Raw genomic sequence first — 14553 nt, forward strand, 5'->3', positions numbered from 1 at the left:
ACAATTTATTTAGTCCTGACAAGTGCAGGATGAGACGCAGGAGAGGTTGGATTACGGGTTAGCAAACTTTACTAAGTGCCGTCTCTCTTCGGCCTGCGCTCACCCCAATCTCCGGCTCCAGACAGCTTTTCTAAATAGAGTTTCACCCAATCGCAGCGTCAGCCGCTGGCATCCTGAACGGCGACTGTATTTGAGACCTCAGACATGACTAAAATAACACAGACAGCATCTTACCTCCGCCTGCACTCTGCTGAGCAAACTTAATCAGTTCTTCATACACCCACACGTCCACACCGAAGTCTTATTATACTCTTAAACGAGAGAAAACGTCTCATTAAGCAAACAGCTTCGATATAAAGAAAAGAATGTGCTCTTTATCCCTATGTCTCTTACTGATTGGGCTAATTACACTAATTAAGAAGGCCGCTTTTTGAAATGTTGACCATAGTTACCAAACATGTTGCCATGGTGATGGGGGAGGTATTATGAGAGCTCAGCAGCTGATTGGCCCGTGCAGGGTTCTCACTTCCAAGAATTTTCCATGAATTATCCAGTCATGATTACTGGATATTGATATTTAAAAATTATTTTATAGAAACTTCACTCACAAAATGCAGTTATGAGTGGATGAAATATCTATAAGGGTCATCGTGATTTTGGCAATTTAGTGAAAATTTGAAATTTTTGTCCTAAATCCCTAAACTTAACGCTACCCATAAGTTATCCCTAAAATCAGAGGGAAATGAGAGGTGAATAACACTGATGTAGAAGCACCTAACTATGGTTGTGAGCCTAAATTTGACACAAACTGTAAACTTGTCCCTCAAATCTGATTGGTTGATTGGAATGTTGTTTCAGGATCAACAAAGACAATCCAGGAACATTTGGTGAAATCACGTTCACCTATATATAAGCTGAGTATAATTAAAAAAAACATTCAATACATTATTTTTTCACAGCTTTTCCATTCTTTTTAAAGATTTCATCCATTTTCGATAATGTCTCTAGGCATGGAAATTGCGACTTTAAAATTCTTAAATGTTTCCAGGTTTTCCATGATGTGGAAACCCTACCAGGGATGGAGATGAAAACACTGAGCATGTTCTCGATATGACAGATGGAGATAGTTTGTGTCTGGTTTTATATATTGGCACCGTGATTCTTCTGACCTTCTCACGCGCCACAAATTAAGGGTTAAAGGTCACATGTAGCTGAGGGGTGTGAGAAATTTCTGTGGTGAAGCCATCCATTAGCTTAGCATCCCTTTCATTAGATAAATGTGACCTTTAACCCTTACTGCTGGGGGATTAAAAGGTCAGAAGAATCATCGGACTCATTGGAAAACCATGCTAAGGGCGACATTTATGGAAAATGATATTACATTGCTTCTTGCATGTTTCGCAACTCTTTTAAAGTCCAGTGAGTGGCACTAAAAGCACGTTCAGTTTTATCCATAAAAGATTACATAAATCTGTAACGTTTTATGATGTTTATTGTTGTACATATCATGGAAGTTCGGCAATGAAATGTCCGGTGAGTACCACTTAAAAATAACATACCACCTACAATAAACCCTACTCTAAACCTAAACTGATAAAGTTAAACTTTAACTCTATCTAAACTGATAGAGTTAAAGTCACCATGAAATCAAAACAGACAAATCTTATTTATTAATAGGATATTGCAGTGTTTGTTTTAAATGATTTATCCGAGCACATCTTTACTTTTTTTAAATATTTCATGTGCCCTTGTAATTTTTAATGTAAATAACTTCCCCTCCATCTTGCAGCGACATCTCTTCTCTTCTCTGACGTGTTTATTGGTGCGAAAGCAGGACAACCTGTCACTCATATGAGATCCACCAACAGCAAACCACAACCATCTAACCATTTAATCAATTTCTCATAGACAAAATCAAGTTCTGCCCTAAATTCTTCTCATTTGAGAAGCCACTTCACTCATATATACATCAAAATAGGAAAGAAAAGACGATTGCAACTTACGTTTCATTCTGACTTTAACAGAAGCAAACATGAAGCAACCATGCCATTTTAGATTGCTTCTACAAGTCACCAAGCAAGTTTACTATACATATGGAAAAGACATAAATGTGTGATGCAAATGTAAAATGTATTAGTTTACAAATTAAAAAGTGTTTTGAGGTCATAATATAATATTGTAAAAGAAACTCCATATTCTGCCGCTGTAATCATAATCTAAATGTACGTTTACACGACAACGATGTACTAAAAATAGGGTTGGGACAAAATCTTGTTATGGCGATAAATCGGCGTCCTTCTCTGTGTGATACGAGAATCAATACGCTGGCATCAAATATCGATATTTTAATTAATAAAATAAGGCGCTATGAATAGATTTCCCTGCTCCCAGCGTCGCTACTTCAAGGCGGCGCTCAACACATGAATGAGGGAAATGCGAACATAAGTTAACTAGCCTCTTAAAAAAAAAAAAAGGTTTTTACCAGGCTGGCGGACAGCAGTGTGAGTAAAATAATAGATGCCTCAGCCATGTTTAAGTTCAGTCTGGACGCACTTTTATACCACTGATGTGACAAACGTAGATATCTTTGATGTTCTTCACCGAGCGCTTACACAGATTTATTCGAGAGCGTTTGAAAGCAGGTGTCTATCAGCGGATTCCTAATATATCCGCTGAGAGACGCCTGCTTTCAAACGCTCTCGAATATATCTGTGTAAGCACTCGGTGAAAAGCGTCAAAGATGTCTATTTACAATATGTTTTTGAAGCGTTGATCATTGTAGCCAATCACAGACATATATGTTGATTGCGTGAACACACAATAGGTGTCTAAGAATTAGGGCTGGGTATTGACACAATTTTCACGATTCGATTCGATTTCTATTCACATGCTTGTGATTCGATTCAATTACGATTTCGATTTGATTCGATATAAATTATTTTGGATGAAGTATATCTGATACAATACATGGCAAATTTTCTAGAGGAAAAAAATCTCAACTAATGCTGTAAACTACACATGGGAGTCAGTTGGTACCATTACTATAATATTGTTAAAATTAACTTATTTATAATTAACTTATTTATATTTAAACACTTAAATTACACTCAATGATGTTTTTTATAATAACTAAAATTTAGAATTACATAGTCATATTTCTACTCCAATTCAATTTTTTGAAATATAAACATTTAAATTGTGGCTGTCATAACTGATTTATTCAAACATGCATTAAATATTGAAGAACATTAAAAATTACAATGAATATGTAACGGTGCATAGCTATATTTTTCAGATAGCTGACTTTCTAGAGTTCATTTTTCTAGCTGACTAATGAGTTTATGGTCACTGAATATGTTTTTCTGAGGTAAATGTGACGTTACGTGACATTGTTTACAAGCTGTTTTATTGACGTCTTTCCGAGGTTGAAACACTGATTGAGCTATTACACGAGACATGATACGGATTTCAGTAAGTTGTACTGTATCTTTCAACATACCTTCAGATGTTTATTCATGTTTACGCTGTAACTGGTATTAAAGCGGAGAAGAAGATGTTCACATGCGCGCCGTGCTGCCGCTTCTCTTTAACTGAGGCGCTAAAGCGATCTGTCACGCCACATTAAACAGCGCCAAAACGGTATTTATTTTTTGAATCTTATAATAAGATGGACGTCATTTGAAATCTGAGACTTCACTTCATATCAAAAGTTACAAAGCACAAAGATTATTGCGATTTATTGGATGGGAGGCGCGCTACATGTTCTGTTCATTCATCAACTGAAAACAGACTAGACTAATCGATTCTTGGGATTTAAGAATCGATATCGGTTCGTAAAAATGAGAATTAATTAAAATCGTGAAATCGAAATTTTTTACCCAGCCTTACTAAGAATCCGCTCAACAGTGCTCAACATGCTTGGCTATGCTGCTATCATCACATTTTTAACATTTTCAAATAATGTTACCCAGGCCGGTACCTTTTACAACACTATTCCCAGGATTATTTAAGGAAGCTGGTAAACACTGAGATGTTCCCAGGTTTAAATAAAAGAGTTTGGTAATTTATTAAACGTACCAGGTTTATATAAAACAATTTGATAAGCAGTTAACTTAAGCTAAATGTGTCAGTTTACATGCAAAGAAAAGTTTAAGCTTTTAAAAAGTATAAGCATAAAATGTTTAATTCACTTAAAATGTTAAATGTAATTTACAGACTGAAAAATTTTTGCGCTGTTTCTAACAGTTTGGACTTTAATAAAGTGAGAGAACCTGCACTTAACCTTTTCACTGGCATTTTGTTTTCATAGTTAGACAGATATCGTGATATATCATTTTAGGTTTGTCTAGCAATATATCGATTATCACAGAATCGCCGTATCGTGATATTATCGTTATAGTATGCCATGTATCGTGATCGTGTTATATTGTGACGTACCCTGCGTTTCCCACCCCTAACTAAAAATGGAAAGGTTTTTTTCTTTGTACAGATGACAACATTATCAAAACAATTGCCATTCACAAGAATCCGCAAAAAGGACTAAAAACATTGTATTATGCTGCCCGGCCATTAGGTTGCGATTTCACTTTATATATGCATTTTTTTTACAGAGCACTCGCGCCAAATGCGCATACCTATAGACTAAACACTTAATACGCATGTGCATGCCATCACCGTTTTCACAGATTTGTGTTTTTGTAGTTTACACAGAGATGATAATGGTATTGTTTTCAAAAACTTGCACTTTGAAACATGTTTTCAAAAGTTTGCATGTTCATGCCCCCAAAACACTGTTGTCGTGTAAATGAACGGCCAAAACACATAAAACATTTTCCATTTTTAGTTGAAAACGGTGTCACGTAAGCGGCCCCTTAGTTGGTGTTTCGCTGCCACTTGTGTTCATTTCAGCTGGAAGCTGCAGTGAATTGTATGTACAGGTACATTTTTGGAGTTTTCACATGTTTTTTCTAATGAGACTGGGTTGAATAATTATTGACAAATGCAAACTCACCATCTCCATCTGTCACATTGAGCTCATACACAAAAGGTTCTTCTTCTGACTTCATGTTCACTATTCCCTGACAGGGCTCCTACGGTTATGGAATACCAGGAGACATCAGGGAATTGCAATTTCCCAAATGAAAAATGAAACCTGAGGATGTCTGAGGCACCAGCACCAAACACATATTATGGCTGTGGAGGCTTTGGAAAGGTGCTCACACATCACGTCCAGGGCTGTAGCACTGCTGGGCGTCTGCTGTGACCTTCTGAGAATTAATCATGACCACTTACGAGGAATTTCTTTTGTTCTGGTCCCAGATGGTGTGGTGCAAGATCCAATCAGACTACACGGGCTTCACAGCAGAAGTCGATACATACATTCACAAGCTGTTTAAAAAGTCTATTGTATAAGAATGAGTCGGCAGTCTTGAAGGTCATTGGACTTTCCATCTCACCCTGAGTAGATCTTAATCTATATTCTTATGTATTCATTTTCCACAAAGAAAAGCTGAAACCGCTCCGACATAACAACAGTGTTTTGAACCTGGGAGTTCGACTTGGTAAATAGACAGCAGATTGTGAGCGGGGGAACGGGAAGCTGCCAATATTGTTTTCACCCAGACCTTGGGTTCACCATCTACTCAGACGCTACATCTCTGGCTGCTGAGACTAACTTGCCTCTATAAATCTTCTCGATCTCTCTAGCCAAGCGAGGCATATATGTCTCCCAGTTTCATAGCCCACAAAATAGCAGGAGGCTTCATGCACTCACTTCCCCTCACAGTAAACACACCCACATTCACGGAAACAGCACATGCATTTCAATAACAAACACTGAGCTTATTCTGCATCTGTGACATCATTTAACCTTCCTTTGCATTATTCATGAACCTGTTTGCACATAAAAATACGAACAGGATAAAAACCGAGAGGGAGCTGTCATGTCTCACACTGTCATCTCTCATTTACAAACAGCATCTCTGACTCTCTTTCACCACTACACATCAATAACACACACACACACTTCAGCTTAGACATTGAAGGATTTTGCTGGATCTCAGAGGAGCCAGTTAGCACTAGCAGGAACTCCAGATATGAAAGCTTTTTTGGATGCCATCTTGTGTTTGAGGATACATTACTGAGCACTTTGGGTGTGATATGTTTTCTAATGAAAAAAAAAAAAAAATATCAGGGCAGTACTAAAATAGACACAACAGCCCTCTTTAAAACAAAATCAAATTCAGTGGACCAAAACATGAACCAAGTGGAAAAGAACCAATATCTCTTTGCAATTTTAGGGACTTTGAACTTAAAAGTGGACTCAGAACACATTGTAGTTGTGACTATGACCAAGTCAACTCTTCATAACAAATTTTTTATTTTTTTTTGGAATCCTATTTATCCTATTTACTATTTAAAAAAAATAAATAAATAAAAATAAAAAATATATATATATATATATATATAATTGTTGTAGTAGTTATTTTTGAGTTATTTTATTGTTTTTTATATATATATATATATATATATATATTTTTTTTTTTTTTTTTTTTTTTTTTTAAATAGTCTGGATTCCCTGTATATATTAGTGCTGTCAAATCGATTAATCGCTACTAATTGCATCTAACATAAAAAAACTATTGTGATAATATATGTGTGTATATTACATATATCATATAATACAAACACACACACACATATAATATTTAAATATTATATATATATATATATATATATATATATAAATATTATGTAAACAAACTTTTATGTTAGATGCAATTAATCGCGATTAATCGATTTGACAGCACTTATAGAAAATTATTATACAACAGTAATATGTATTTCTGTAGCTCAGCTGAAAGGCATTAGCAACAAAAAGGATAAAAGTGTTTTTAAAAAACATAAAAAACATTTTTCATATAAACATACATTGCTGTTGTGATTTTGTCAATTTCATTTAATCTTTTTTGCATAAAACTGAAGGAAGATGTTTTTTAATATGCTGCTGCAAAGTAACCACATAATTAGTCACGGCATCTACCAGACTGTCAAAGCCAAGCCTTGACCCCTTGACTCAGACTATCACCGAGATGGTCGAGTTCAGTTCACTTTAAAGGTGTCTGAGTTCAAGTTCGAAAACTCTCTTAGAGATCATATGTCAGTCAAACGCTTCGAGGAGTTTTTTCTTCAATTATGTGAGAGAAAGAGGAGGGAACACTCCTTCCACTAAGACACGGCTGAAAGCCCCATAAATTGACCTGGTACGGCTAGAAAGGCATCTGCTTCTGTCTCTTTTTTCGAAGACATTTGCATAAGACACTCTGTTTGAACTTCTATAATTTGATCAGAGATGCATTTCAGGCTAACGGTGCTAAATTTCATCAAATTACAATAAAGGATGACAGCAGCAGCCAAATCCCAGCGGGCCACTTTCAGAAGGTAGGGTTAACAGGGTGTCTAAAGATCAGGCCTGCATCTGAGGAAAGGCAGCATTATCACCATTGGTTCCCCTATTCTTCTACTTTGCAAGGGGGGACAAGAAGAGGGTTTTTTTTTTTTTTTCTGTGGATGAAAAACTGTGAGTGTGTTGTACTAAAGTGTGTACTCCAGGGCACTGAGAGCTTTCCATTAGGGGAGCATGAATCACAGTGCGTTCTCCTCCTCTTCACCGCCCTTCAAAACAAAGTGATCTCCAGTAGGCTCATCTGAACTATACTGCAATCTCTCATTCTGTCAGAGACAGCTCTGCTCCACACTAGCACGGCCCTGGGACAGTCTTTACAGCTTGCATCTGCCATGCTTATCCGAGTTTTGCCGCCGAAGGCCTAAGCAATCCAATTCGGCGATGAAAGAGAGCACCACCAGGTATTAACACAGGGTGTACCGGCGGGAGACTGGGATAAAAGTTCCTTTAACAACTAGAAATGGCTATAAAACACCCCAAAAGAGCATATCCTGTTTTGAAACCTGAGGGTTCTAAGATTCAACATGATTTATTTGGTCCATTTTATGGCCTTTTCTTGCATTCGCTGTATACCTTGTGGGAGAGCAAGAAGGTCTGCTGACTCACAGGTGAAGGTGAGAGGTCAGAGCAGGCCGAGAACAGGCTACAATTGGACATCAAGAAACTTGTGCTAATGTTCTCAATAAGGTTCTTAATATCTTGATGGTTTCTCCTAAATAGAGTTTAAAATGGAGTGCAAATGGAAGGAGTTTCTCCTTTAAAGTTCCTTTAAAGTAATTTTAACATTGTCTGCAATGAAAAGTCAGAGGTTGAACTCAACGATATTACTCATCAAATACTTACAAGTAAGTCTTTGCCAAATGATCTGAGCGAAGCTAATTTTATAGCTGTATACTTCTACTGTAAGTAAACAAACTGTCTCAGTTGTGTCTATTTTATTTCTTCTAAGGACTTTTAGGAGGAACCTGAAATAAAGTCGATATTCAAATGAAAAATAACTCCAAGGATCCTGAGCTATGTGCAATAACATTTTCCTCAAGAGTTGCATCATCTTTATACTCCTTCAAATTCGAGTTACATAAATGCAGATACCTTCAGACCTGCTCGCATATTCATTTTTTATTGTTTACACAATCTTCCGTTGATTTTATTGGCATTTTCCATCTTTTTTCTTCTTCAGGAGTGTTGCCACCAGTGAATTCCAGGTGCATGTGCAGAGACACTCACATTTGTGAAGTCAACACCTCAAACCATTCCTGAACCATTTTTGCTTTGTGGCAAAAGAGGCCACAGCCACCAGGGAATACCGTTTCCATGAAAGGGTGTACATGGTCTGCAACAATGCTTAGGTAGGTGGTACGTGTCAAAGTAACATCTACATGGATGGCAGGACCCAAGGTTTCCCAGCAGAATATTGCCCAAAGCATCACACTGCCTCTGCCGGCTTGCCTTCTTCCCATAGTGCATCCTGGTGCCATGTGTTCCCCAGGTAAGTGACGCACCCGGCCATCCATGTGATGTAAAAAAATATGTGATTCATCAGACCAGGCCACCTTCTTCCTCTGTGGTCCAGGTCTGACGCCCACTGTTGGTGCTTTCAGCGGTGGACAGGGGTCAGCATGGTCACTCTGACTGGTCTGCAGCTATGCAGCCCCATACGCAACAAACTGCGATGCACTGTGTATTCTGACACCTTTCTATCAGAACCAGCATTAACTTCTTGAGCAATTTGAGCCACAGTAGCTCGTCTGTTGGATCGGACCACACGGGCCAGCCTTTGCTCCCCACATGCATCAATGAGTCTTGGCCGCCCATGACCCTGTCGCCGGTTTACCACTGATCCTTCCTTGGACCACTTTTGATAGATACTGACCACTGCAGACCAGGAACACCCCACAAGAGCTCCAGCTTTGGAGATGCTATGTTTAGCCATCACAATTTGGCCCTCAAATCCTTACACTTGCCCATTTCTCCTGCTTCTAACACATCAACTTTGAGGACAAAAACGGCCCTAAAAGTCAGATAACTCGAACATTTATTTCTCATCAAATTCTTCCAAGTTAGTCTTCACCATAAATGATCTGGGTTATGATATCCACAAAATTTGATAGCTTACAGTTGTAAATATTGTCTCAGTTGTCTATTTATTTCTAAGATATAAACCTGAGAAAATGCTGATACTTGTAAAAAAAATAACTCCAAGTCTCCTCAGCTGGAACAGCAATCTCTGAGCAAATAACATTAACCTCTGGGAAGCAGCAGGATGTCCAGAAAGAAACTAGTTTCATCAGAAAGTCTAGCTAAGTTTTACAATACATGTAAACAGCATGGTCTTACTGGTAAAAATAGGTCCTTTCTGGTTCCCAGAGAAAATTTGCATTGCTTAGAGACTGATCTTACATTACCAGCACTAACCCACACAGACCAACCTGGACCAGCATAGAAATCCATGCTGCATGTATCAGCAGGGTTCTCTGCCCCCTCTCAGTAGCCCTTTATTGTTTCTCAGCCTCCTCGAAGCCAATGGTAGGCCGTGGGCTGTGGTCTGCACAACCTCCACACACACTAATTCTCTAGCAACCTGCCTACACACTCTAGAAACATCAGAGTGTTGTGTTCAAGGACAAAAAGAATCACTGTGTTCTTTTTGATTAAAAAGAAAAAGCAACATTTGAGGTGAACGGTCAACTGCCTCTATCAGTGCTAAGCATTTGGCTTTCCACTTTTGCCTGACAGTGGATGTAACATGAACTCCAATCCAGAAGATTCTACGGCTTGACCGGATACCAAACAGATCCTCTACAGAGCCTGATGGCAAAGCACCCAAAAGCCATTATCACAGATAAAACTAAATAATGCGCAACAATCAATATTTCATGAGCTCGGCTAATGCACCCTCTTAAATGTTCCTGTTAAAAAGGCAAAAGGATTGTTTGTTTGTGGATATAAAAGTATATACGTGTGCATCTCTGCCCTTTAGATGCTGAAAACATAACATTTAAGTGAGTTGTTTAGGGCTTTAGCACAGAGGTGATTTGTTTCCCTGACAACCACTTAAGGAAGGACGATGTCGAGCTTGATTCTGAGCAAATAAACTGTGACTTTATTTAATATTTGCTGTACTGACATAGTATTGCTTTTTAATCTTCATTTGAAGGTGGCTTTTGCATGACTCATGTCAGAGCTTCAACACAAACATCATGTGCTCTTTTGACCTTCGCATGAAAAGCTTTGCAGATAGTATCATGGCAGGGCTGCTAAGAAAGAAGTATGCACACTAAACTGAGCATACACTACAAAATTTAGAATGCAAAAAGTCCTGGATGTCACTGAAAAACTGCAGAAAGAAAAAAAGGATGGGATGATGTGCTTTTTCAAAAACACTCGCCAAATAAATCACTGACCAACAACTTTAAAAGGAACATGGTTTAAGTCAAACTGTAAGAATGATTATCTGATCCGGACTGGTGTAACTAAAGTGCACAATTCAAATCAAACCATCAACTAAACAAAACATCTGCTGTCACTTGCGTGTCTTTAAAAAAAAAAAAAAAAAAAAAAACTTGAACAATCAGAAGAATTTCTACCATCTAAAATGGCTAAATAATGATTTTTTCTCCATGTGGCAATGTGAAAAATTCAACCTCGTATGTGAAATATTCAACCCAGACTCACTGGAAAAGCATGTATCAAAAACATATTTCACTGCGGTTTCCAGCTTAAATGAACACATGTGGAACCAACAAATTTTATTACTTTTTACACAAATTATGATTACAGGGGAAGATTATCAATTAATGAAGTCTCACAGTTCCTTACTCAATACTACGTTATCACCTCAAAACACTTTTACAATAGTGCATGATTTGTAAACTAATACAATTTGATATTTGCATCACATATCCAGCTCTAAATGTATGGTTTTTCCGATGTAGTAAATTTGCTCGGTACCGCACCTGGTCCAGTGTATGGTTACAAGTTGGACAAAAGAGCTCAAAGCTAATTAAAACAAGGTAAAGTGGCTTCAGCAAATGTATTTGTATCTTGTGTTTGATTTTCTTAACACTATTGGTTAGGTTTAGGATGGATTTAAAGGGATGGTTCACCCAAAAATGAAAATTACCCCATAATTTACTCACCCTCAAGCCATCCTAGGTGTATATGACTATCTTCTTTCAGCCAAACACAAACAGAGATATATTAAAAATATCCTGGCTCGTCCAAGCTTTATAATGGGAGTGATTGGAGGATGAGATTTTGAAGTCCAAAAAATACATAAATTTTACTTTATAAAGTTTTAAATAAGGATATTTGTCTTACACAAATGCATCGATTCACTTCAGAAGGCCTTTATTAACCCCTCAGAGCCATGTAGAGTACATTTTATGATCAATAAATGCACTTTTTTGGACTTCAAAATCTCATCCTCCAGTCATTCCCATTATAAAGCTTGGATGAGCCAGGATATTTTTAATATAACTCTGATTGTGTTTGGCTGAAGGAAGAAAGTCAGTATATTATGGGGTAATTTTCATTCAAGAGTAGGTGGTATGTTACTTTCAAATGTGATAGTACATATAACTTTTAGCGCCACTCACCAGACATTTAATTCCCGAACTGCCTCGATACGTGTATGAACAAACATAATAAAAGATTGGCAAAGTCATGTTTATCTGTTTTGGAGAAAATTAAAGACTCTTTTTAGCACCTATCACTGGATATTTCACTTCGAAACTGCTGTGAAATGTGCAAGTAGCAACGTAATATCATTTTTGCAAAAATGTTGCCACAGGCACATTTTTCGTGAGCCTGGGTTGGAAATATTCCTTGCTGTAAGCCACCATAACATAAAAAAATGTTGGAAATATAAAACATGTTGGAAATAATCACATGTGTCCATCCATTTTAATCATAGGTGCCATTTCCCAGATAGAGAGAGAGAGACTGGTTCATATTGCATTTTTGTGGTTGCCACAATAAGAGTGCTGCAAAGAGTGCTGTCTTAATTTTGCAAGGAAAAAAAGCTAAATTATCTTGTTGTCATGAGGACAAAAACATATTTGATAATAAAAAATTATGCAAAATACTACATCAATTTCACTGCACCCACCATTTTTGCATCTTATTGTATCTAGATGCACTCCTTTCCATCTTGCTCATTTTTTATCCCAACACTGCCCATGTAATTATGAAAATTGTCCAGTAGTCTTTGGCGGTGCTTCAGAACTATCTGAAAAGGCCTTTATAATAATATTTCAAATGATACAATATAAAACTCCACTGATGACTCACCAGAATGCGTCCTGGAAGATCTATGATGCCAAGAAGACGTAACTGCTGACCCAGACTGAATAATCACTGAGAAACCTTTACTTTCAACCTCTCTGAATCCTGTAACATAAGGCAATAAACACTGTTAGATTTTCAAACTTATATACCACATTAAATATGCAGCTTCTATCGTACTTAAAATATTACATAAACCGAGGCTACAAAGTAACTTGGGTGCAAGAGAGAACTCAATGCATACACGCCTACGGTACTTTTGATTTGCTGCTAAAATCACAATTTCAAAAGAAACATTTCCAGCACTTAAACTTATTCTTTTAAAGCACTTCAGATTGTTTGGATGCAACTTAACAAGTAAGATCATTGATACTGACTGAGGTTGACTAGAGGAAAGGTCAAACCCAGGACTTTGTGAACAAATCATGAGTTGATACAGCATCTGTGCTCTGCGGGATGTCGTCCTTTTCAGCACGTAGCTCTGACTCACACGTTTGTTTGGCTGTAAATTAAACGTGCTTTATCTCTCACCGTTTCTCTCTGTGCAGAGACATATTGTGTCCTCCTACCTACAATAAAAGCCTGTTGAACTGAGGATAGCACATTTTAGAGCTCCAGCTGAGAAAGCGTGATCAGCGTGCAGGCCAGAGACAGTATGAAGAGGAGGAGACAGACCACTTGTAGAAAAATGATAGGGGGGGATTCGCAATGCTCAGTATGGCAACTGTATACAAATGCTGGTTAGTGCTGGTTTGGTGCTGGCAGGTGGACCAGCATAGAAATGCTATTTACCAGCAAAACTTGGTCACTTGGTCTTTTTGATGTTTTTACAGTGAAAGCCAGTGGGGTTCAATGTTGTTTGGTGCTTCAAAATATCTGAATAAAAAGTCATACAGGTTTGGAAAAAAATCATGATGGCTTCCGGGTAACTATTCCTTTAAGCTAGTTAGCAAGTCTGCTAGGGACACCACCATCTTAAGCTAGGAAACAGCATCAAAAATATAACATACACTGGAGATGCACACAGGTTCAGCCTCTTACTAACTATAGGTGTACAGCAGATTTACAAAATTGGTTTCCAAACAGGTTTCCTAAACACTATATTCTGCCCCACCCCTTCTCTGTAAACAGTAGCTCCGCCCAAAACCCATGCCATTGGTTAAGTCAGTTGGCATGTTAGACTGCTCAAACACATAATGTTTTGTTTTTTAATAGCACCTCGGACACAAACTCAACCTATGAATTATATAGTTGTCTCTCTGTATTAAACTAGAATAGGAGAAGGTATTGTTGTAAAAATGACACACTTTAACTTCAAAGTCAGCATGAAATGACATGTTCTAAATACATGTTATAGATTGCAAACCATTTATCTATGTTTCATTTTTTCTTAAATTGACCTTATAATTTTTAATCAAAATGTCATAACTTGATCTTCCAGAGACTTCTCTCTGGTGATGTATGCAGGACGCAAATCATTTAGTCTGCTAAAACTCTCATCTCAAAACCCAAAATCAACAACAAATCAGAATCTGGACAAATGGCCTCTGAATTATAGGACCGACAATCTACTTTTCAGGACTGTTTTTAATATGCTTTAAGACAAACCATGCAAATTCATACGTCAACACTATTGCTGAGTATTTTCTCTTTAAAACTGCAGTAAACCAAAGACCCATGGTTTGAAATCGCTGGTGTCTGTGACATCACAAACTACCTTGTAACCAATCACGTCAACGTGCTGTTGGGCTTTAACATATCATTAACTGACCGCACAAGGGAGTCTCGAGAGAAGGTTAGCC

The 14553-nt window shown here is 37.6% G+C and overlaps 1 protein-coding gene across 3 annotated transcripts in view; it reads right to left on the reverse strand.

Annotated features, from left to right (window-relative positions):
- The window catches only part of large2 (LARGE xylosyl- and glucuronyltransferase 2), an 81520-nt gene that overhangs the window by 44016 nt on the left and 22951 nt on the right, over positions 1–14553 (reverse strand). For 2 of the 3 annotated variants that reach the window (XM_051870906.1, XM_051870907.1), the window contains exon 2: positions 12758–12856. The exons of the other annotated variant lie outside the window; for it this stretch is intronic. The gene's annotated coding sequence lies outside the window, so the exon portion shown is untranslated. The remainder of the gene's footprint in view (positions 1–12757; positions 12857–14553) is intronic. 3 annotated transcript variants of the gene reach the window in all.

Source organism: Ctenopharyngodon idella, chromosome 18, assembly GCF_019924925.1.
Source record: "Ctenopharyngodon idella isolate HZGC_01 chromosome 18, HZGC01, whole genome shotgun sequence".
In the NCBI taxonomy this organism is placed as follows: domain Eukaryota; kingdom Metazoa; phylum Chordata; class Actinopteri; order Cypriniformes; family Xenocyprididae; genus Ctenopharyngodon; species Ctenopharyngodon idella.